The following is a 23505-nucleotide window of genomic DNA, read 5'->3' on the forward strand; positions in this document are numbered from 1 at the left end:
AAGTGCACAAGACAGCTTGGGCAAGAAGAAAGAAATGGAGAGAAAGCCACAGGAGCAACCTAATAGAAACCATTTATTTTTTACAGAAAGTATTGGGTTTGGAGGTACGGGTGAGCTTTGTGGCCAGCCGTGTTTGGGTTTCTCTCTGTCTGCTGACAGCTTGCTCCGTTGAATCGTGGTAGGGCGCTTCCCACAGCGCCACAGCTAATCATGCCAATCAGAGCTGACATTTACAGTGGGCCCCAGAGTCAGGCCAAGAAACAGACTGGCCTGTGAGCTTTGTTAACAATACCATTCAGCAGATTTCAACACCCGCTTAGCTCCCAAACACTGCTGTGTATCTCTAGGCTTGATGTTGCTGAAGTGGACAAACTGAATTGGGCTTAAATTGAGTGCTGGACGAGATAAAAAAAAAAAAAGTGTTATACGTCTGTTGTGCATTCTGTCAATTTCAGTGAAACTGAAATTGGCTCAACTGGGCTGTTGGGTATTTTGGGACGTGTTAAAGCACATGATTTTAGAAACATTTCCCTCAGAATACTGTTCTCCCGGGAACTCGTGAAGTAAAAACCCAAAGAGAGACAGCCAACTTAAACTGCATTAACAAAAACATTGAGACGTGTAAAAAACAGAGCAAAGAGTGATCGAAAAAGAGATAAAGCAGCAATAAGAGAAATCTGAGAGCCTTGTGATTATGGCCCTGAGTTTTTCCATACATATAATTCAACTGACGACCCAGCCGATTAGTGCCCCTCACACAGCTCAGCAAAGCATGAGCTGGAAAACTACACTGTCATTTCCTCCCTCTCTTTCTCTGACACTCCCAGTCATGTTATAGCAGCTTGTAAAGGTGCAAGACTTTGAACCCTGTTGTTAGAGAATCTCTTGCCACTCCCCTGATGGCAACTATGGGGCATTGCATGGCCAATGAACATCAAGTAGAAGACATATCTCTCGGCTTAGCATTTCAGGGGCTATAGGGTAGAGTGGGGCTAGTTTTCACACTTTTAACTTGAGAAAATATTTCTCAGGGCATGTTTATTATAAGTCGATTTCTGCACATACCTGTATTGGCTTAATACCTTGGCTATAAAGAAAACTATTGCACATTTCCACCATTATTGCCTAGGGAAAAAATTACAAAGATGTGCGGCATGTTGTCAAACTGTACAAGGTAAGTTGTCAAAATGTAAACCTGCCATTCCCTGTCTGTCACTCATTCGACGTTGTGTCGATGTAGTGACACTAGGGGTTCGCTCTTGAGAGCCCCAATCACCTTTGCTTTATTCAGAAAAGGCCAATGAAAATTGCCGTGTGGAATTTGCATGCCACTCTCCGCCCCAGACATACAGGTATAAAAGGAGATGGCGTGCACCACTCATTCAGACTTGTCCTTCGGAGCCGAGCGCATGTGTGTGTTCATCCCGTCACCTTGCTATTTGCCGCTGGAATTACACCACGTACCAGTGGTCACCCTCACACGGTCGAGTGTTGTGCTTCCCCTGGGCGCTTCAGCGGCTGAGTCCACAGGTGTAAAAGAGTATATTCAAAAAAGTATATTTTCTCTAAAAAAGCTTGCACAAACGATTGGCATCTTTTTAAAGATGTCCTTTCGCCTTTGTGCTACTGGGTGTGGCTGTTATTTCTCCCCACCGGATGGTCACGAAGTCTGTCTCGAGTGCTTGGTTCGCCAGCACGCCGAGGCAGCTTTTGTGGATGGGTCAAGTTTTCACTGTGAGAACTTGCCCATGAGAACTTTGTGGTCGCGGCTCTCTTCCTTCTTCGTGAAGCAGAGAGCCACCGTGGCTGCTTCCCAACCCGGTCCATCCTGCGTTGAAACTCGGCGAGCGCCATGGGCGGTTTGGATGTAGATATGGGAGTTTCTCTGCCGACCTCCCATCCCCCAGTACGCTCGTTCTGCCTGGTAGAGTTCATGAACGAGGCAGGCGGTCCGGCGCAGGGTGGATTTAATGTCTCGCTCGGGGCTTGAGAGGGTGGGCTCCTGATTTTGCAAGCGGACGAGTCTACTGAGCTCCTGCTCTTGGGCGGTAGAGCTCAGGACAAAGCGGACGCTGAGTTGGCAGCTGTGCTTACCCGGGTGGCTGCGAACATCGGGCTTGAGTGAAACCCTTCACCCCGACCTGAGCGTTCGCGGCTGGATGATTGGTTTCTGGGCTCAGAGCGCGGCTCACGGCTACGCCCCGCCACGGTGCTTTTCTTCCTGGAAGTGCACGAGGAGCTTGCGAAGTCATGGAAGGCAACTTTCTTCACCCATACACACATCGCAAGCTCATCCACCCTGACTACCCTTGGCGGTGGGGCAGCCAAGGGTTATGTCGAACTTCCCCAGGTCGAGCGTGCCATGGCGGTGCACCTGTGCCCCTTCCCAGGCGTGTCAGTTTGCTTCATCGTTAGTGGCGAAGGCTTACAATGCCGCGGGTCAGGCCACCTCCACCTTGCATGCCATGGCCATCCTGCAGCTTCACTAGGCCAAGGCGCTTAAAGATCTGCACGAGGGTAGGACCGACCCAGGGCTCATGCAGGAACTGCACACCGCGACCGACCTCGTGCTACATGCAATGAAAGTCACGGTGCGCACCCTGGGTCAGACGATGTCCACTTTGGTGGTCCAAGAGCGACACCTGTGGCTAAACCTTGCAGAGATGCGTGACGCCGAGAAGGTCCGCTTTCTCACTGAGCCCATCTCCCAAGGGGGGCTCTTTGGCGACACTGTCGAGGACTTCGCCCATCAGTTCTCGATGGTGAAGAAGCAGGCGGAGTCCATTAAACACATCCTGCCATGGCTCGACTCGGCTGCCTACTCACCTCCCGGGCGTCCTCAATCGTGCAGCGGATGCACTGTCATGACAGGTAATGCTCTGCAGAGAGTGGAGACTCCACCCCCAAGCAGTCCAGCTAATTTGGGAGAGATTTGGGGAGGCGCAGGTGGACCTGTTTGCCTCCTGAGAGTCCTCTCATTGCCCCCTTTGGTACTCCCTGTCCGAGGCTCCCCTCGGCACGGATGCCTTGGCATACAGCTGGCCTCAGGGGCTGCGCAAGTACGCATTTCCCCCAGTGAGCCTTGTTGCACGTTGTGCAAAGTCAGGGAGGATGGGCAGCAAGTCCTGATGGTTGTGCTGTACTGGCCCAACAGGACTTGGTTCTCAGACCTGATGCTCCTGGCAGTAGCCCCTCCCTGGTGCATTCCCCTGAGGCAGGACCTTCTCACTCAGGGGCAGGGCATGCTCTGGCACCTATGGCCAGACCTCTGGAACCTCCACGTCTGGCTCCTGGACGGGACACGGAGGACCTAGCAGGCCTTCTGCCAGTGGTGAAAGACATGATCACTCAGGCCTAAGCCCCCTCCACGGGGCGGCTGTACGCTCTGAAGTGGCGTCTCTTCACAAATTGGTGTTCTTCCCGTGGCAAAGATCCATAGAGATGTGCGGTCGGGTCTGTGTTGTCCTTCCTACAGGAGGGGCTGGAGAGATGGCTGTCTCCCTCCACCCTGAAGGTGTACATGTCTGCTATAACAGTGTATCATGATACACTGGATGGGAGACCCTCACAGCAGCACGAACTAATCACCAGGTTCCTCAAGGGCACGAGGAGATTGAATCCCCCTAGGCTGCACCTGATTCACTCTTGGGATCTCTCTGTGGTCCTACCTGCCTTACAGAGAGCCCCCTTTGAGCCCCTGGAGCAGGCCGAGCTCAGCACTTTGTCACTGAAGATGGCCCTCCTGGTGGCCCTCACTTCTATCAAGAGGGTTGGGGACCTGCAGGCACTCTCTATCACCAGCGAATGCCTGGAGTTCGGGCCGGCATACTCTCACTTGATCTTGGGACCCTGGCCCGGTTACGTGGCCTAAGTTCCCACCACTCCCTTTTGGGGTCAGGTGGTGAACCTGCAAGCACTTCCTTCAGAGGAGGAAGACCCAGCCTTGTCATTGCTGTGTCCAGTTCGTGCCCTGCACACCTATCTGGACCGCACACAGAGCTTTAGATGCTCAGAGCAGCTCTTTGTCTGTTTTGGAGGGCAGCAGAAGGGGAAAGCTGTTTCCAAACAGAGAGTGGCCCATTGGATTGTGGATGCCATTTCTCTGGCTTACCAATCACGAGACCTGCCGTGCCCTTTGGGAGTCCGGGCGCACTCCACTAGAGGTGTTGCGTCATCCTGGACACTGGCGAGGGGCACCTCTCTAACAGACATATGCAGAGCAGTGGGTTGGGCTACACCCAATACCTTTGCGAGGTTCTACAACCTGCGCAAGAACCGGTTTTGACCCAAGTGTTACAGAGTAACAACAGGTAGGCCGGGCAGCCGGTCGGGTGTATCGCTTGCATTTGTGCCTTTCCCCTTTCGAGGTGATAATGTGCACTATCTTGTCCACAACAGCTCCCCACAACTGGTGAACACTGGACACCTCTTTAATTTCTTAAGCACTATTCGTGACGAACTCGGTGGAGGAGTAACGCCGCCAGGCCCAGTACTCGTGGTATGCCCCTTTTCAGGTGAGCCCGCATACTTGGGCTCAGTGCTCCATATGTGGTGATTCCCCCTCGGTAATCCCGTATGATGCATTTCCACTGTTCGGTTTCCCTTCAGGTGAACCCTGTGTTTCCCCTTGACAGAGCTTCACTCTGCCTCGGCCACTGTTGCTGTGTACCCTCTCCGTAGATAGGGTCCTCCCCAGTGGAATCATTCCATATGTGAACTTCCCCGTTGGTAAGTCCATGTGAGGTATTCTCAACATGTTAACCTCCCTCTGGCAGGATGTGGTCTCCATAGTGCTCTCCCTCCTGGAGAGGGAAGAGCACTTCCCCAGCGCTATTCTAGCAGGTTCTCGGCGGGAAATTGCTTAATACAAAAATCAGGAAAGGCCACCACCTGTATCCTCCTTGGGTAAGTGCCTCCTCCCACCCTTAACGGGACCAGGGAGATGCCTTACCTAACTCGCTGGAAGGTCACAACGTGGTTGAGCGCTTGCTGTGAGGCACGCAGCAGCCTGCCCATGTCCGCTCCTCTGTACCTTGTGACACGGTTCAGCGCCTGCGGCGTTTTGTATAGGAACACCTAGTGTCACTACATTGACACTACGTCGAGTGAGTGACAGACAGGGAACGTCTTGGTTACTGATGTAACCTCTGTTCCCTGATGGAGGGAACGAGATGTTGTGTCCCTCCTGCCACGGCACTAAACCGACTGCTGACATGGCCGGGACGCCTCTAGTTGAGTGTAATTTAACACCAATTGGGCAATTCGCACCCTACAACTCGTAAGCCAGGGTGACCATATCAATGATCCAGTGAGAAAGTTTTAGCTTGGAGATGGACATTCCTTTTGTGTGTCATCCATAGCACACAAAGAGCTGGTCAGACAGCCTGAATTGGCGAGTGCGCTCAATGTATGTGTGTAGCACTCGCAAAGGGCATAACAAATGCAAGTGTTCCTCATCTGAATTAAATGGAGGATGGAAAAACTCTTGAAGGTGAACCACCTGCACTCTGAAGGGTGTGGTTATAACCTTAGGCACATAGCCTTTTCTTGCTTTGACAGTGGTTTTGAAAGACCCGGACCAAACTCCAGACATGAATTGACAACAGACAGTGCTTGCAACACACAATTCAACATAGTCCAGAGGCTCGAAGGGAGGTTAGGTCCCAAGTCGTGGCTGTAGCCAGACGAGGGGGATTTAGCTGCCCCACCCCCTAGGAATTATGATTAAATCATGTTTCCCTAAAGAGGTGCCGGTTTCAGGTGTGTGAGACGCAGATATAATCGCCACATAAACTTTGATCATAGACGGAGTGAGCCCTGCGTCCGATCGCTCTTAAGAAACTAACAAATTTCAGGTATGGGGAAGTTCACTGGGTCTTTACCATGTGAAAAGCACCAATTAGTGAACACATTCCATTTCAGTGCTTAAAGGCGTCTCGTAGACAGCGCTCTAGCCTGTAATAAGGTGTTCATAACCGACCGAGCCAATTCTGGCTCATCCACTGTGCTCCGTTCAAAGGCCACATGTGTAGGCTTTGCAGCTCTGGCTGGGGATGCCAAACCGTACCTTGTGTTTGAGAGAGAAGATCTTTCTTCAGCGGTATTTCCCATGGAGGCCCGTCCAGTATTTTTGCCGGCCATACGTGGACCAGCGTGTCATGGAGATATATACACGCCACTACTGTTGTTTTGTCCGAATGAATCAGAATGTGGTGATTCACAATATCGAAATGAAAAGCTCTCAAAGCTAGAAAGACTTTCTGAGGCGGCTGTCTTCGTTTGGGCCAAGGTTTGCGTGGCTTTACCAACGGCCCTGCGGTGATATTTGTCGGTGCTGAGGCAGCTGGTGTGGGGTTTTTGGCCAGCCACTGGCCCGAGACAGAGTGGGAGTGAGCTGGTTGTGATGAAGTACTGCTCTGTTTTGCCATAAATGTATCATAGCCTATGAGTGTTGCTGAGTCGTGATGTAGCGCTCAGCAAATCTATCCACAGAGCCTCCGAAAAGGCCAGTTGGAGACACTGGAGCATCAAACAGAGCGGCTTTTCCCACATCACACATTTCTGTGAGGGTCAGCCAGATGTGATGATCCAAAAACACCAGGTTGCTTATTGATTTGCCAATGGCCTGTGCAGTGACTTTCGTGGCTCACAGAGCTAAATCTGTAGCTGTGCAGAGCTCTTTGAGCGTCTCTGAATCGTAGCCTTGCTCGTCCATTTGTTTGAGGAGCTTAGCTTGGAAAACTCAGAGCATCGTCATCGTGTGGAGTGCTGAACCAGTTTGGCATGCCACTGAGTATGCTTTTCCAGCCAGTGCGGACGTTAGTCGACACAGCTTAGAAAGATGAACGGGGCGCGAGTTCCACGCCCCGCTACTCGCCGGGCAGAGATGTGTTGCTACAGCCTTTTTCAGTGGGGATAGTTGGGCATAACTTTTGTCTTCCCCGTGGTCCACTTTATTGAAAAGAGTAGAATCGATGTGCGAGCGAGCTGAATAGGGTGCATGCCAGGATTTTGTCAGTTCATTATGAACTTCAAGGAAGAGCGGAACGCGGTCGCTTGACGGCGTCCGAACTGCATGAACCATTCATCAAGGCAAGGTTTTTCAGGTTTCTCTGGAGATTACTCGAGACCGAGCTCTTCAGCCACCCTTGAAAGGACGCGAAGCATCTCCTTTTCAGTGGCGAGTGCACGCTCCTCGCCCTCGCTGGGGGAAGGGGCAGCAGCGTCATCCACTGACCACTCGCCAGATGCAGCGAGAGACATAACATCATCATCCCCAGCGTCAGAACCACCGAACGTGACGAGGCACACTTTTTAGAGAGGGTTGAAGCTTGTCACACACATACTGTATCGGCTTAAACACATTATATGGCGAATGAGGAGCTCGCGGGGCATGTGCCGGCACGAGGTCCACCTCAAATTCATCCTGCTCGACTTTGCGGCCCCCACCATGCCTCCTAGTGTGATCCCTCGGGAGTCACAAAAGAGGCGGGTGGGAGGGCGCGTGAGGCTGAACCGTCCCTCAGAACGCGGGCGATTCGCGAGCGAAGCATCTTGAGACTCATGCCCTCACAGTGAGGGAAGTCTGTCTCTATGAGTGCTGTCTCTGCGTGGGCATGGCTCAGACAGTGAATGTAGCTCTCATGCTGATCTGACGGCGGGATGTGTCCCTTGCATAAGAAAACACTTATGGAACGACACCTTTAAAAACACACGAACATGTAAGCGGCTCTTTTAGTTTATTAAGCAAAATCGTGCATGCGCATGTCAGTGTAACAATTAAGAAGCACAAAACGATTTATGAAAATATCGTTTTGATATTTTGTATAATGTAATATATAAAATACAAAAATATCAAACAATAGTTTTGACCAACAGATATTATAATTCAGTAATTGTATGAAATTACAACCTATAAAATATTGTCAACCATCAAAATATGATGGTTAATGAAATTTAATTTGGAAAATAGATTACACAAAAATAGTTAAGACATTAGGATGTTTGAAACCAACATACAAAACCATTACTAGAGCAAACAAGCATTTGTGCAATTAGAGATCTAAGAGGTATAGCCCTTGTGACAACTAGCCCGGTCTCACCTATTTATAATGAAGGTGCCGTAAAAGCTGACTTGGGGTCTTATTTCCTTCAGCTTCACAGTTTCATTTATACCTAGGAGCAGTTAGCTTAGGCTAATGTTGGGGCTGGGCACAGGTCAGAGCCTTTAAGTCCTGCAAACCTCAGAGAGGAGTCATGCACTGCTGTTTTCTTTATGGTTAGGAGGGCTCATTTCCTGCTGCTGCTGTTGTGATCTGTCTTTGTCATTATCACTACCACTGTCAGAGGATTACAGTAATAGAACAGATTTCTGTCTTTTTTTCTAACCGCTCAAATCAAACATTAGCACAAATTCTTTTTGGACAGTCGCAGAGAGTAATATGGCACCACTGTCTTTGCCTGTTTCTTTTCTGCTACTATTTTTCTGACTTTCATTTTCCATCTAACACAGTTGCTTCTTCTGGTTTTCCCTCTCCAACCTCTATTAAGCTCATTGTCTGTTCCTCAGTCTCTTCTTTCTTTCTTTGTCTCACACTGTCCATCTTTGTCTTTTCCTGCTTTTCAATATTTCTTTCTCTGGTGCAGATGTTGGAGCAGTAGCAAAGGTCAGAAGTCACTGAGGGTTTGGGTTTCCTGAGCCTAGCCTCCTGCAGAGCTCAGTCAGGGCACTTCCTTGGGCACAGACTACTCACTGCACCCTCCTCTGCAAAAATAATAGTCCTCAAGCAGCACAGGGTAAAATGCAGTGAGAGGGAAAAATTGTATTTTTCTTTGGCAGTTATGATGGTATAATCAGAGTTTCATCTTTACGTACAAATGAGACTGCCAAGCACATGAAACTTCAACACAACAGAGATCATATTAGTGTATGTGTTAACAAATATAAGTATTGATAGCTTAATACTTTATCCTAACTGTGCTCCTGAATTACAGGATTTTTAATTCACAAATATTAAGTGATATACTGTATGCATGAATCTATGATTGGTGAATTTCACGGAAACGTCATATTTCAGTACAAAATCAAATGAAAAAAAAAATGCATGAAAGAAAATGAAGCTTATTTATACGACCATTAGCATTTTTTTTTTTTCATTGAGATGTTATTTTCATGACAATTAAAGGTACACTCAGTATTTTTTATGCATGTCATCTTGGACTTACATGGAGACCTAGCGGTGTGGATGCAGCATCATTCAAATGCAATTTGCCTTTTTTTATTCACAATTTCATGTTGAAACTCTTCTGATGATTATCTGAACAAAATAATCCACTAACTAATAGCTTTAATTTGCAATAATTATACTTATTTAACAGGTGTTTATTTATTATTTATATATCTCATTTTAACATTTTGAACATTTAAAACATATAATGAACACTGAATTAACAGTAAAATACCTTTTGAACAAATGAATATCAATAAAAAAAAACTTGTGTTTGCATTTGTGTCTGTTGTCAATGAGTGTGTGTGTGAGAGAGAGAGAGAGAGAGAGAGAGAGAGAGAGAGCTTGTGTGTGGTGGTGGTGGGGGTGTGTGTGTGTGAAATTATGAGTGTATTTATAAGAACATTTTAATCTTTTCTACCATTTTAAAGCTTTCTTGTAAGTTTTTATATGATCCGGGTCAACTTTACTCTGAGGTACAAAGTACAGACTTTTTTTGTAGCTTATAAATACATAAAGTTCTAAAAAAAAATACATTGCCATGTTCAGATCACCTCTGTGGAGGATGTCATGACATTTCAGGCCAAACATTAACATTTAAATTGATGTAAATCAGTGTTAAAAGTTCAAATGGGTCAAACTGACCCCTGAGTCCATCCAAGAGTTAAGTTAAAAGCTAAACTGATAAATTAACATGAATTTCCTAGTATTTGATATGTCCCTCTTTTTCTTTAATGGCAGCATGCACTCGAGCTCCACAAGTTTGTGTAAAATCTGATGATAATGTTCCAGATAGCATCTTGTGTGCTTAAATGGTAGCAAGGAAATCTGATCAACGTCACAAATTTGCTGATATGATTAGTGATTTAGTAGTACTTAATCTTTTTTTTTTTTTTTTGGATTTTCCCCTTTTTCTCCCAATTTGGAATGCCCAATTCCCAATGTGCTTTTATTAAGTCCTCGTGGTCGCGTAGTGACTCGCCTCAGTCCGGGTGGTGGAGGACGAATCCCAGTTGTCTTCGAGTCTGAGACTGTCAACCCGCGCATCTTATCACGTGGCTTGTTGAGCGCGTTGCCACGGAGACATAGCGCGTGTGGAGGCTTCACGCCATCCACCGCAGCAATCACGCTCAACTCACCACGCGCCCCACGAGAACGAACCACATTATAGCGACCACGAGGAGGTTACCACATTTGACTCTACCTCCCTAGCAACCGGACCAATTTGGTTGCTTAGGAAACCTGGCTGGAGTCATTCAGCATGCCCTGGGATAGCGAACTCCAGGGGTGGTAGCTTGCGTATTTTACCACTGAGCTACCCAGGCCCCAGTAGTACTTAATCTTAAATATTTAGCATTTCTTTTATGTTATAGCCTGACCTTTCTTTATTTAAAATTTTTAAACTCCTAAAACTGTTTATTTCCATATTTTCAATGTGGTCTCAGACCTTTGAACCCACTGAACGTGTGTTTGTTTGTGTGTGTTCATGTTTAGACATGCAAGTCGATGAGTAAGTGTAGGTATGTGTGCTTGCAAGGGCCCGGAGGTCCAACCGCCGCGCTCTTTATAAACACATCAGTTGGGTTGACAGTGCACAGTAGGGGTGGATTGCAAGGCAGGGAACTGGGACATAGCCCTCATAAAAAATCACTTCTAATTTATTTTCCCCTAAATTGGAAAGTGCACGCTCACACCTGACTAAATCATCACACGTCAACAGGAGACGGCCCCCTGCCGCATACAGGCGAAACCTGAGCTCAGCTTTGCTGCACGGTCTTGGGCCAGCCAGGCAGAAAAAACACCCGAGTACATTGCACACACTGTAATGGATTCTGCAGATGTGTGGCCCAGATAGCCCTATTCTCAATATGGCCACAACTATTCAGAGAACCTTTATCAAATTTGTCATTTTGTCCTTTTTTCCTGTCCCTTTCACCCTTTGGCTGGGATGGCCTCGGAATGCCCTCTCACTCTTTCTGCGGCTCCCCTCTTGGCTTGTAGCACTTGCTCTCTCTTTTGCTCTACCACCCCCTCCCATCCCTCAATTCCTCCCTTCAGCTCATCTGTCACTTCTGAACCAGTTGGCGTTTGTAAGTGGGGTGTCCATACTCAGCAAGCTTCAGGAAAAAGGTAAGAACTTTAATAATTTCCTGCCTCTTAATTGTATACTCTTTATTTTACTCTTAATCAGTTTTTTAATCAGATCATTTAGCCTCTGTACATTTTCTTCACTTTTTCTCACCATTTCTCCAGGTTCCTGCATACTCCTGCCTTGTTCACACTCCTTCTTTCTGTGGACTCTCCCAACCCCTAATGTGGAACACACATGTCATTATTCTAGATCAGACACGGTTTGCCATAAACTTGACATATACCAAACAAACAGCAAAGGTGCCCATGGGACGGAAGGTAGCGAGAGGGGTCAAGGATGAAAGGTTTTAGGGTGGGTCAGACTGCTACCATTCTAACACAGTGTCCTAACCAGACGGATGCGAAAAGATTAAACCACAGCCAATCAGAGCATACATAATGTTTAATGTACAGTTATGAGGAGCAGGATTTTGGACCACTGAGGGTTCACAGTGGACGAGGCTACCCAGCACAACACAGCATAAACAGAAACCAAGTGATCGACAGAATGTCCTGCTTGATGCAAAGCACTCAACTTTATGATGCTCCAGGGGGACTGTCCCTGTGATAAGTGTACTGCAAGTCCCTTTAGATAAAACTGTAAGGTAAATCACAAATTTGCAAAGAGTTTACCATTAATAGGTTTATTTGCATTGAAATATGTGTGCATGTTCAAGAGTGGTGGACTGGTGGGCACGGCATACTGAGCAAAGTACAGCTGACATAAGACATCACAGTTAATATCTATTAAAATCAAACCAGCTAGTCTAGTCTAGAAGGTGCTGTTAAAGTGTTTTTGTTGACAAATAATGATGTGAAACTTCAGTAAATGGTGTATTAGCTGACCAAAAATGTACAAACTGATTTTTTTCGAAGATTTTCAACTATGATGTGAAACTCTCCCAGTTATATTCCATAACAATGCTTAACAAAATAAAATGACTGGATATAAAGTATTTAATTATACATCCAAAATATGAAATAAATAGTGTATATGACACTGTCAAATATACCGAAAAGATCATTTACACTCAGATGCCCCATGATCTATAAATTACTACTTTCCCTCTGAGAACCTATGGCACATGAATCTTAAAACAAACATGAACACAGGGTTTGTTATATAACCTTTGCTAAACCGATAAGTTTAAAATTTCACAAGCAGCAGACACAGAAAATGTGTTTTGCTTGTTTTTATCTTTCAACACTGGTATTTTCATATATCAGAATACTAAATCAGATATTATGTGCTTGTGTAAATTTGAACTGAAAATTGGATATTATAAATTTCCTTGACCCAGATAAGCAGAATCACTGCATTTTGCTTTTTAATAGCACTAGCAGCTATTATTTAAAAAAAAAAAAAAAAACTAAACATTGTTTGTTTGTGAAGTTTCCTATATCTCTGGACACTTTTTTTTTATCTATTTCTATTTAAAATTTTGGGATTTAAAATATAATTTTTGTCTAACCAGCCAGTTTGGCTACTAAATTCTACATTACCAGCAATTCATAACTTTTACTGTCAAAACTCAGCGTATAATGAATTTTTATTCTGATTTATCTTTTTAAAAATGGCAGACATCCCTGTTTCCCATCTTTCTGTTTCATAATCCTCTCATAACCCTTCATTTTTCACCTGTCCTCCCTTCACAGACTCAACAGTGTTCAGCAACTGTACTCTAACTAAACTGCTGTACTCTACAGAAACATTATCTAAGCTAAAAATCTTCCCTTTAGGGAAGCTAGTTACTGTACATACTACATGGCAAATGTAGCTTTGAAATATTTAAATTAGTCAGCTGCATTTTTATTCACAGTCTTATTCACATGAAGTTTCTCAAAATTCTCATTTTAAAAAATGTAGCCTACTGTGGCAGTACCGTGATGTTATCAAATATTGAAAAATAGGCTACAATTACCATAGGAATATGATTACCATATTCATGTACCATGCAACTGAAATGACAAGTGTGCATAGTGCATTAAAAATGTTTAAATAGTAGCCGACTAGGTGTGGATTTGGGTGATGGGAGAAGTGATATATCAGCAATTATAAGCAGATACTGGACTTTTTTGACTACTGAGTTCTCCTCTGAAATCCATTCTATTATGATGAAAACAAATATATATCCATGTGTGATAGAGGATTGATGAGTAATCTACAGGGAGTAGTAATGAAAGGGAGATTCTATTGCTAACTAATGTCCTGTTTTGGCAGAGAGTGAGAGACAGCAGGAGTAAAAGGTCAGACAGGGTTAGACTGTCAATGCTAAGACATACAGTACTTTTACTCTCTCTCTCTCTCTCTCTCTCTCTCTCTCTCTCAATTTTTTCAATTTTCAATTTTAAAGTACTTTATTGGCATGATTGTGTTTACACACAATATTGCCAAAGCATTAATACACAAAACAGATAATGACAAGACAAATAATAATAATAAAACAGTAACAAATAACAATAAAAATAGAATTAAAATAAGGTGCCAGGTAATGAATAAAATAAAATAAAAACTATAATAACAATATACATTATACATATAAAATAAGCATTAAACAAGACATTATGAACATAAGAAAATAAAAATACTGTGACTGAAGTACATTAAGGTAGTGATTGTTTCCTCCCCCAGTAACACCTGCATTTGATCTGGAACTGGAAAACTGTGGCATGAGGTTTGAGAGTTTGTTAAAGTATTTCTCTCTCACCTCTGTAAATTTCTCACAGTGAAGGAGAAAGTGTGTCTCTGTCTTGACCTCACCAGTGTCACAGTGAGCACAGACTCATTCTTCATTCTGGAAGCCATGTTTGTCTGTGTCTGCCTTTTTCTATGGCCAGACTGTGATCACTGAGCCTGTATTTGGTGAGGATCCGTCTCTGTTTTGGATCTCTTACCGTGTGGCGATATTCTGCCAGAGTATATGTTCTATTTAGGGTCTGATAACATTCCAATTTGCTTTGGTTTTTACTTTCATTTTCCCAATGGTCCAAATATGAATTTTTGCTTTCTTGTATGATTTGGTTTATTCTGATTTGGTTTTGTTCAGCAGTGCTGGTCTGAAACTGGTGTTTGTTAGTTGTTAGTGGGTTTGTGAGTTTCAGAGCCAGCTGACTGACTGACTGACTGACTGTCTGGCTGGCTCTCTCACTCTCTCGCTCTCTCTCTCGGGCCATGCCAGATGTTAAAATCTTTGTAACTACTGACAGGCCTACACAGATCTTTCTCTCAGCCTGTGACTGACCTTTATAACCTCTGTTTCTAACAGCTGTTTTACTGTAGCACTGTTTCCACAGTGATGCCAGACAGAACAGAAGGAGAGGATGGATGATGCTATAACTTATGCAGTAGAATGTTGTGTATTTCACTGAATATACAAGTAAATGTTTAAATGAGTGGGTTGATGATGTCTTAATACTACGCAATATTTTCTGTTCTTTATTGTTTGTTTGTGTTTTTGTTTTGTTTTTTGAAGTTGGTTTGGGTCACTGGGTGATGCCATATCTTCATATAGTATTAGTGAGAGGTTGGATGATGTCATCCAACCTCTCACAGAGCATTACAGAATGTTTTGTGAAAATGTGGATGATGTCAAAGAATGGTACAAAAAAGAGAGAAGGAACTGTGATGATTCTATCAAAATACAAAAAAAGAAAAAATAATTATGTCAAGAATACAGTGGAGTGCTTCAGTATATTGCAGACTGATTTTATTGTTGTCCTTGTCCTAAGATATGGTATAGAATGCTTCCTGAGAGGACAGACAGACAATGTCATGGAAAATATTTAATATAACGTATAAAACATAAATATATGTAACATTATAATTATTTTATAATATAAAAAAATGTGTTGTGTGAATCGAAGATTTACTAGAAAAAGTATTACAAGAAGAAGAGCCATTAACCAGCACAAGTAATACTTTAGAAAATACAAATAGCTGTATAACATTATCAAATATAAATATGGAAAGAAAATTACATTGTGACTGGTAAATAGCATAGACTAAATAATTTTAATAGCCAAAAAGAGAAAAAATTTAATTTTTAAAATTTACTTTATACAGTTAAAGTCTCTTGCGCCTATTAATGCATATTTTTCTGCTATTTTGGATGTAACATATCTTCTACAATTGCACAAGAATGTTTTTCTGAAATGGGATGTTTAAAAAATGAATGATTGGCATTGCTTTCCATTTTGGAAATAATATCATTTTTTCTATTTAGAGTAGAGTGTTTGATGCCAGAAACATCATACTTTAATGATGTAATTTTATTGAGAGTTCTGTGATAGGTTGGATGATGTCATATAGAGTATGCTACAGAATGTTTTGTGAGGGACTGCAGGATCTGAAATAATTCTGTACAATGTTTTCTGGAAAGGTGCATGATGTATTCTATAATGTTGAGTGAAAAGATGGATGATGTCATAAAGAATGATATAAAATGTTTTAAGGATAATGTCTTACCCAATCTCATGAAAATTCGTACATAATTTACAAGTTGGCTATTTCGTATGGTCTTGCTCAATGTTGTTCACATAAACTCGTACGACTTCATCACGTGCAAATTCCTGGATGTCTAACGCGGAAGCGTGAGTTCCATGCACGAGGCGTTAAGGACATACTTATTAATATTATGCCATTACCCAAAGCCCTTATCTAAACCTAACCAATCAGTAGAGTGTGTAAACATGATAGGAAGCTGTTGCGTGTGACAGAAGCAAGTAATTGACGCGCATTAGATAGAAACGATGTCCAGCGACGTCATTGGCTGTAGTGCAGTCGCACGATATCATACGAATTAGACAAATTTAGAAAAGTCATATGAATCCTGACGATTTCGCCACCGTGAGAGTGTGTTGTTTTTCTCTTAAGGAACTCATGTAGTCTAGAGACAAAAGAAAAATGCAGAGCTTCTACTTTAATGTTCAGATACTGCAGCATGTTTTCTGATTTGGCTGCATGAGTCAGTGAATTGAGTAAGTATTTCACCCTGTGTATCATGTCTTGTCCAGTGGAAGATTAGTCTTATAATCCCTCTGCCTAAACACATTTACTGATTTTTTTAATGCAGTGTGTATTAACACATGAATCAATCACGTTTCGCTCAACCGAATGTTGACCTCATATTACAACACGAAATGCAAATGCGCGTTAGCGAGTTGATTGACAGATATGTCTGTATCTAAAAGGCTCTTTTACCTGCAAGGCGGGACTTCCTTTCTACATCCATTGACTGTTGGGTGCTAGAGCTTCTTGGTTGGGCATTCCAGTTTCTCACATTCATTTAAATAGAAGTGACTCATCTCTACTAAATAGCCTCTGGCCTCACATTCTATCGACCTACAATGCCAATTATGCACTACGTCTCCTCCCCGAAGTTTGCACACTTTTACTCCGGATTTCTTGCAATACAGGGACAGTGGAAGTGTACAAAAGCAATGCGTTACTTTCATTAAAAAGTAACTTAGTATTATGGTCTAAAATGTAAAAAAAAAAAGACTGTTACTTTTCTCGTTACTTGACAAAGAAATCTGATTACATAACGCGTGTTACTTTTATCACATTATCCCCAACACTGGACAAGAGACACATTGGGATGTGATTTGCATAGGTGACCACTGAGGCTAATATGACAAACAAACATTTTTACAAACAAACACATCTGTTAAGGCACTGTTTCAGGTGATTCATCACCACAGTAATTGTTGTGGACTAACCTCTGTTTAGACACAAAAGATCGATTGAGTAAACTCGTTCCCTCAATTCCATTGAGTAATGGGGTCTCCCAAAACTTGAGTATTTAAGTTCAATTAACTTGGTTTTCAAGGAGAGTGAACTTAACTATTTAAGTTGAGTTAACTACATGCAAGTAGACTTAACTCAAATTTGAATGTAAATATTGTGGTTCCTACTGTTGTACATTTTAATTTAATTGATTCAATTGTAGATCAAACAACAGCACAGCTCAAATAAAGTTGATAACTTATTCTAGGTCAGTTATTAAATAATTCTTTGCAGAAATGCATATATCCACTTCAACTGCACATGCACAAAGCGAACTGAAATAGTGTGACCAGGGTCCAACTTCACCAAAGAGACACAGATCACCCTAATGGTGACATTACAACAAACATCTATTTGCAACAAAGCATAAATAATACAACAAAAAAGCTAAAACATATATGAATTCATAATAACAATTATTTAAATTCCCCAATCTGTTCCCTCTGACCAAGGAAACATAATTCAAGCAGCAAGGGATTGTGGGTATTCCCGCTAGCCTCAATTTTGTACTCAGTACTTTGAGTTATTAACACTTCAAATCTTAAGTCTATGGATTTTTAAGAAAAATAAGTTCAATGAATATAAATATTTGAGTTATGAGTCCAAAACTTGACATTTCAAGTAATACTTAATTAAGACAAATTGATTTTTAAAGTAATGATAACTGCAGGGTTTACAGTGTTTTAATTTTTATTATAAACGCTTTGGTTTTATTCTAAACATTTTGGGCAACTCTTCCTGCTTTTATCCTCGTAGACAGTGTTTGGTAACCTATACTCAAAAAAGTAATCCACTACAATTTACTAGACTACTTTAGTGACTACTTCTTTAAAAAAAGTAATCACATTACTGATTTACTTTTAAGTTACTTTCAAAATCACTTTTCACATTTTTGTTTTTCTGCTCAACAAATGATAAAATAATGTCTGTATTTCCTCCTTGTTCATTGTCGCACACCCTTCAGCTGTCACAGTAACGCAAACAGATGTACATATGAACATATTTTAATTCATATTTGAAATGTGTTACACAGTACATAATATTATTTTAGAAATATGTGTAAATCAGGTAATGTGCTTAAAAGATATTACTTAATTGAAAGTCAGTAATCTAATTACAGAAATTTAAAATGTAATTTATTACACTACTTTTGATTGTAAAAGTAATTATATTACAATAACAAACTACTTTTTAATCACATTACACCCAACACTGCTCATAGACATGCAGTCAAAAAACTCTCTAGTTCTGTTTTTGTCAAATTCATTTTTTTCTTGTATTTTCTTCTCTGCCATAACACTTAAAAGGGTAGTTCACCTAAAAATGAAAATTCTCAAATCATTTACTCACCCTCCTGCCATCCCAGATGTGTGATTTTCTTTCTTCTGCTGAACACAAACAAAGAATATCTCAGCTCTGCTGGTCCATTCAATGCAAGTGAATGTTGACCAAAATTTTGAAGCTCCAAAATGCACATAAATGCAGCATAAAAGTAATCCCGAAAAAAACTATTAGGTGGCGATATGCTCGAAGAATGCAAATCAACAAAAACCAAAAAAGAAGAATGTGAAAGTGGAGATTGATAGTAAAAAAGGATTTAAATAATAATCTGTTAATCATATTACTTCTGAAGACATGGATTAAACCACTAGAGTTGTATGGATTGCTTTTAGGCTGCCTTTATGTGCTGTTGGAGCTTAAAAATTTGGGTTACCATTCACTTGAATTGTGAGGACCTACAGAGCTGAAATATTCTTCTAAAAATCTTCATTTGTATTCTGCAGAAGAAAGAAAGTCATACACATCTGGGATGGCATGAGGGTGAGTAAATAATGAGAGAATTTTAACTTTTGGATGAAAGATTCTTATAACAGGAGTTTAGTCTCGCTCTCCGCCCACCCAATTTTCTGCCATGTTATGAATAGTTTGTGTAATGCTCTAAATATTTTTTAAGGTTGACAGGAGACCTTGATGTGCTTATATTATATGTACAATGGCATTCCAAACAGTGTCAACTAGTTGCAATCATACATGTCCACAAAACTTACCATCAAATTCAAGTTGTAAAAAATGTCAAGTAGACAGAGGGTGTGGTTGTAACTTTTTTTCATTATCCAGCTGTATCGGAACAGCCATATTTAGCACTCCAAAAAGAACTGGATGGAGATTGTTTGTACAGGCATTTTTCTACATCCTTGCAGATTTGCTATTAGGTAACAAATACAGTTGCATTGATTTTTTTAAATGCTTTTCATAACAAGTTTGGATTATAAAATGTGACTGTCACTCTTTTTCATACTGAACTGTGTATGAACATATTTCGCTCTTCAGACAGAACTGATAACCATATTCTGCTGCTGTGTGAACAGTCATAGAGGAAAACATTACAATCAACTCCCCCTCGCCGTATCTCTCTTTTTCTCCCACCTCTACTCCAGCATCACTGTAGAATTACTGAATGAGACCTCCAAAAAAGGCTCCAAAATTTGGCGATTAGGATCTGGGCAAACCAACTCTACCTCGTTTCCTCCCATCTCTCTCTCTCTCTCTCTCTCTGTCTGTCTCTCCCTATCTATCTCCCTTTCCTTCTATCCCTGTGTGGCTGTGTTGAACATCAGTAAAGCTGTCAGGCAGCACAGCCAAGATAAACAGGCAGAGAGCTGGGTTCAGAGGTGAGAGGGGCTGAAATGTTTTTCCTAAGGAACTGAGGGACCCCTGGAGAACCATGGCTGGGGCCAGGCAAGGGCCAGCGGGGAAGACGATCCCCTCGATTGCCCTCTCCACACTAACACATTGGCCAATCTCCTCTCTCTATCTTTCTTTCTCTCTCTTGCTCACCCTCTCCCTTTTTCTCCCCGATCTGCATCTGTGTACACAAATACTCTCAACAGGATCCCCTTCACACGCACACACACACACTCATTCATTCACTCACTCGCCGGTCTGGCTCTTTAAATCGCCGCTGTGTCAACACAAAAGGGCCAACATTTGCACACACTCTCGCACGTTACACACAGGTACACATATAGATGCTAAATACGGACCTATAATGTAACCCCAATATACAGTATAAAATGAAAAATAAACACATTTCATTGCAACTCCATTTGTTATCCAATACTAACCTGCAAGTATGCAATGTGGAAGAATGCCTATACAGAAACTTCTCCATCATGTGAGCATATGGTTCAGACTCTTGCAGTGCCTTGGGAGGGGTGATACCACTCACCCGAGAGTGACCTTTCTCTCCATTGCTCTCTTTCTCGCACTGTGTCATGCTCTTTTCATATAGAGAGTGTGCACAGAAGGACAGAGAGAAAGGATGCAAGGAAGGGCATCCAGGTGAAAAAAGCAAGCCAGAACAATAATGAAGCTATGACGGGGTGATGCACAAAACAGAGGGGCAGTATGAGAGGAAGAGAGAGAAGGAAGTGTCTTACACCTCCATGCCAAGAAAAGCTTGTTGAAATGAACTAAGACAATAAGTCTGACAGAACGCAGGAGGAAGAACAACATAGGGTGAGAGAGTAGGCTCAACAGAATTCTGGGAGCACATACCCTTTCCCTGCCATCTGGACCAGCATTTATAACACAGCTCAGAACAGAATGACTCTTCTGGGATCCAATTCCTCTTCATCCTATGCTGCTGCTCATTCACATAGTTGATTCCGGTTAGGTTCTCCAGCTCGAGACATATTAAATCAATCCTCCAGCACTGGTTAAAGAGTAAGACTACATAAGTCAGTCTTGTAGGTTTGAGCATTTCATAAAAAAGGTTCTGACCTGCACAAAACATCGGGCTGAGCGGTAAAACATAGGGCAATGGGAATATAGTGTCAGTTAGAAATTATTTCTCTGTGCAAGTGAGTGTTTTCAAGCAATGTGCAGGGCCATGATCACAATAGACATTAGTAGAACCTAGTGGATTGTTCCAGCTCATGGAGGTCATCAGGTCAGCAGTTCAGATAAATAATATTAGATAACTTAAAAAAAAAACATGTTGTGCAGAACGACAGAAATTTCCATAGATGCAAACTACTCACCATTTGGGGAAATTCGCCATTAAAAATTAAAAATATGTTATGTACAGTATGTGATTTGTAATGTCATTCACAAATGCAGCCTGATCTCATCAAAATTACATGACTGTGGCAAAAAAAAATCAAAATGAAATTACGCATAATTGTGAATGTAAAACCATAAAAAGAGCAGTTTTCAGCATGTCAGACATAAAAAGATAAGAGAATGTGGGCATATTGTGAATGAATTGAAAAAGCTGCCTACTCTGGCTAGCTTTTGATGTTGTCTTTTAGAAAATTAACTAGACATTGTATATTAAAATGATCCATGAAAACTCCACGTAGGAGAGTTATCATTCTTAGATTCAAACTAGAACATGATAAGACCTGTGGCTTTGACTCCATTGTGTTTTAGGTTGTTTTTAATTAAAAAAAATATATTATTTGCAAATCATCCTCTATGATTTTAATTAATTCTGTTTGGACGATAATCTCCTAAGTGTCTTTTTTTTTTCTCCCCCTTTTTTCCCCAGTTTGGCATGCCCAATTCCCAATGCGCTCTAGGTCCTCGTGGTGGCGTAGTGGCTCGCTTCAATCTGGGTGTCGGAGGACAAATCTCAGTTGCCTCCACGTCTGCAGACAGTCAGTCCGCGCATCTTATCACGTGGCTTGTTGACCGCGTTACCACGGAGACATAGTGCGTGTGGAGGCCCACGCTATTCTCCACGGCATCCACGCACAACTCGCCACGCACCCCACCGAGAGCGAGAACCACATTATAGCGACCACAAGGAGGTTAACCCAACGTGACCCCACCCACCCTAGCAACAGGGCCAGTTGGTTGCTTTGGAAGCCTGACTGGAGTCACTCAGCATGCCCAGGTGTGGTAGTCAGCGTCTTTACTTGCTGAGCTACCCCCTCCCTAAGTGTCTTCTTTAAAAATAGACCAGGGCTCATGAACTGCACTCATTTAATTTTGTGTATGTCCTTGTCAGGTCTGTGCTCAAAAAGGGAGCCATCAGTTAGAGTAGTTCACTAAATATTGAAAAATCTGTCATTTACTGTCTATTTTTTCAATACAATAAGACAAAAGGCCTCCCTGGGATAGAGAAAGTGATTAAATGTGAAAAGGGTTATGGAGTTAGAAAAAGTTTGGCAACCACTGATCTAGTCTATAAAATATAAATAACATTTTAATAATTAACTATCTAATTCATTTCTCTATTACAATACATACATTTCTCAGTTCTTGCCATATTGTATATTTCAGGCTATCAGGTGATATGTTACAAAAGAATATTGTTACACTTTGGGCCTTTATCACAAATAGAGGCTTTATTCCAAAAGTTAAGGGAATGTTATGCAGAATGTTAGCCTTTGTCACCATTTTATTTCTTTGCTTTTTTTATTTCCATACAATGAAAGTGAATGGTGACTAAGGCTAACAATCTGCCTTACATCTCCTTTTGTGTTCCATAGAAGAATACAGGTTTGGAACAACATTAAGGTGAGTACATAATTACGTAATTGTCATTTTTGGGTGAACTATTAATTTAATGTGATAAGAGAAAAGCCTACTCTTCATCCAACTGTAGTAGGCATACATAATTGAGAACAGTTCAAAAGCATAACATTTTGTTTTGATTTGTGTTTTCAGATTATTTTTAAACACTAGTATCAGTGAGTGGATCAATAGATCTGGAATTTGGATGGCGATGTCACGCAGGTAAAATGGATATCCACAATAATCTCCAGCATTTTGGGACAGTGGCAATGATTGAATCAGCACAAACCTCATGTCTGGATCCATGTTTGTCATTTTATTGACATGATTTCAGGATTTTCAGTAATATTTATATTCTTAACACACATTGTAAAGCAACCAATTATGAAGTGTACCATTTAAGGGAATAATGGATATAAGAGAGAACTGAAGTGAAGATTTCAGTTGGAAAAGTGAAGGGGATGGAGCAACCCATTCCTTTACCTGCTTCTAGGTTTTTCTTTCCCAGCTTTCAACTTCCTGCCACTGCTCCCCATCAATCTGCCTGGGCCACAATGGTCTGTGACAGAGCCGGGCAGAACCGCAGGGGAAGACAAACAGTGGTGGACCCACAGCTCACTTCCTCTCCCCCCGCCCCCATGATACTCATACTGGGGTCTGCCACCCCGACGGCCTCCCTAGTGCTACATACCACATCCTCTCAGCATATAAATATCCCCGAAAAAACTTCCTGCCCCTCACCAAAACATGACGCAGAAATAAAAGAACGTGAGATGGAACAAGAAACGGGAGGGTTTGATTAGAGAAAAGATATAATTGACACCAAATGCATGTTATGAT

Source organism: Myxocyprinus asiaticus, chromosome 33, assembly GCF_019703515.2.
Source record: "Myxocyprinus asiaticus isolate MX2 ecotype Aquarium Trade chromosome 33, UBuf_Myxa_2, whole genome shotgun sequence".
Lineage (NCBI taxonomy): Eukaryota > Metazoa > Chordata > Actinopteri > Cypriniformes > Catostomidae > Myxocyprinus > Myxocyprinus asiaticus.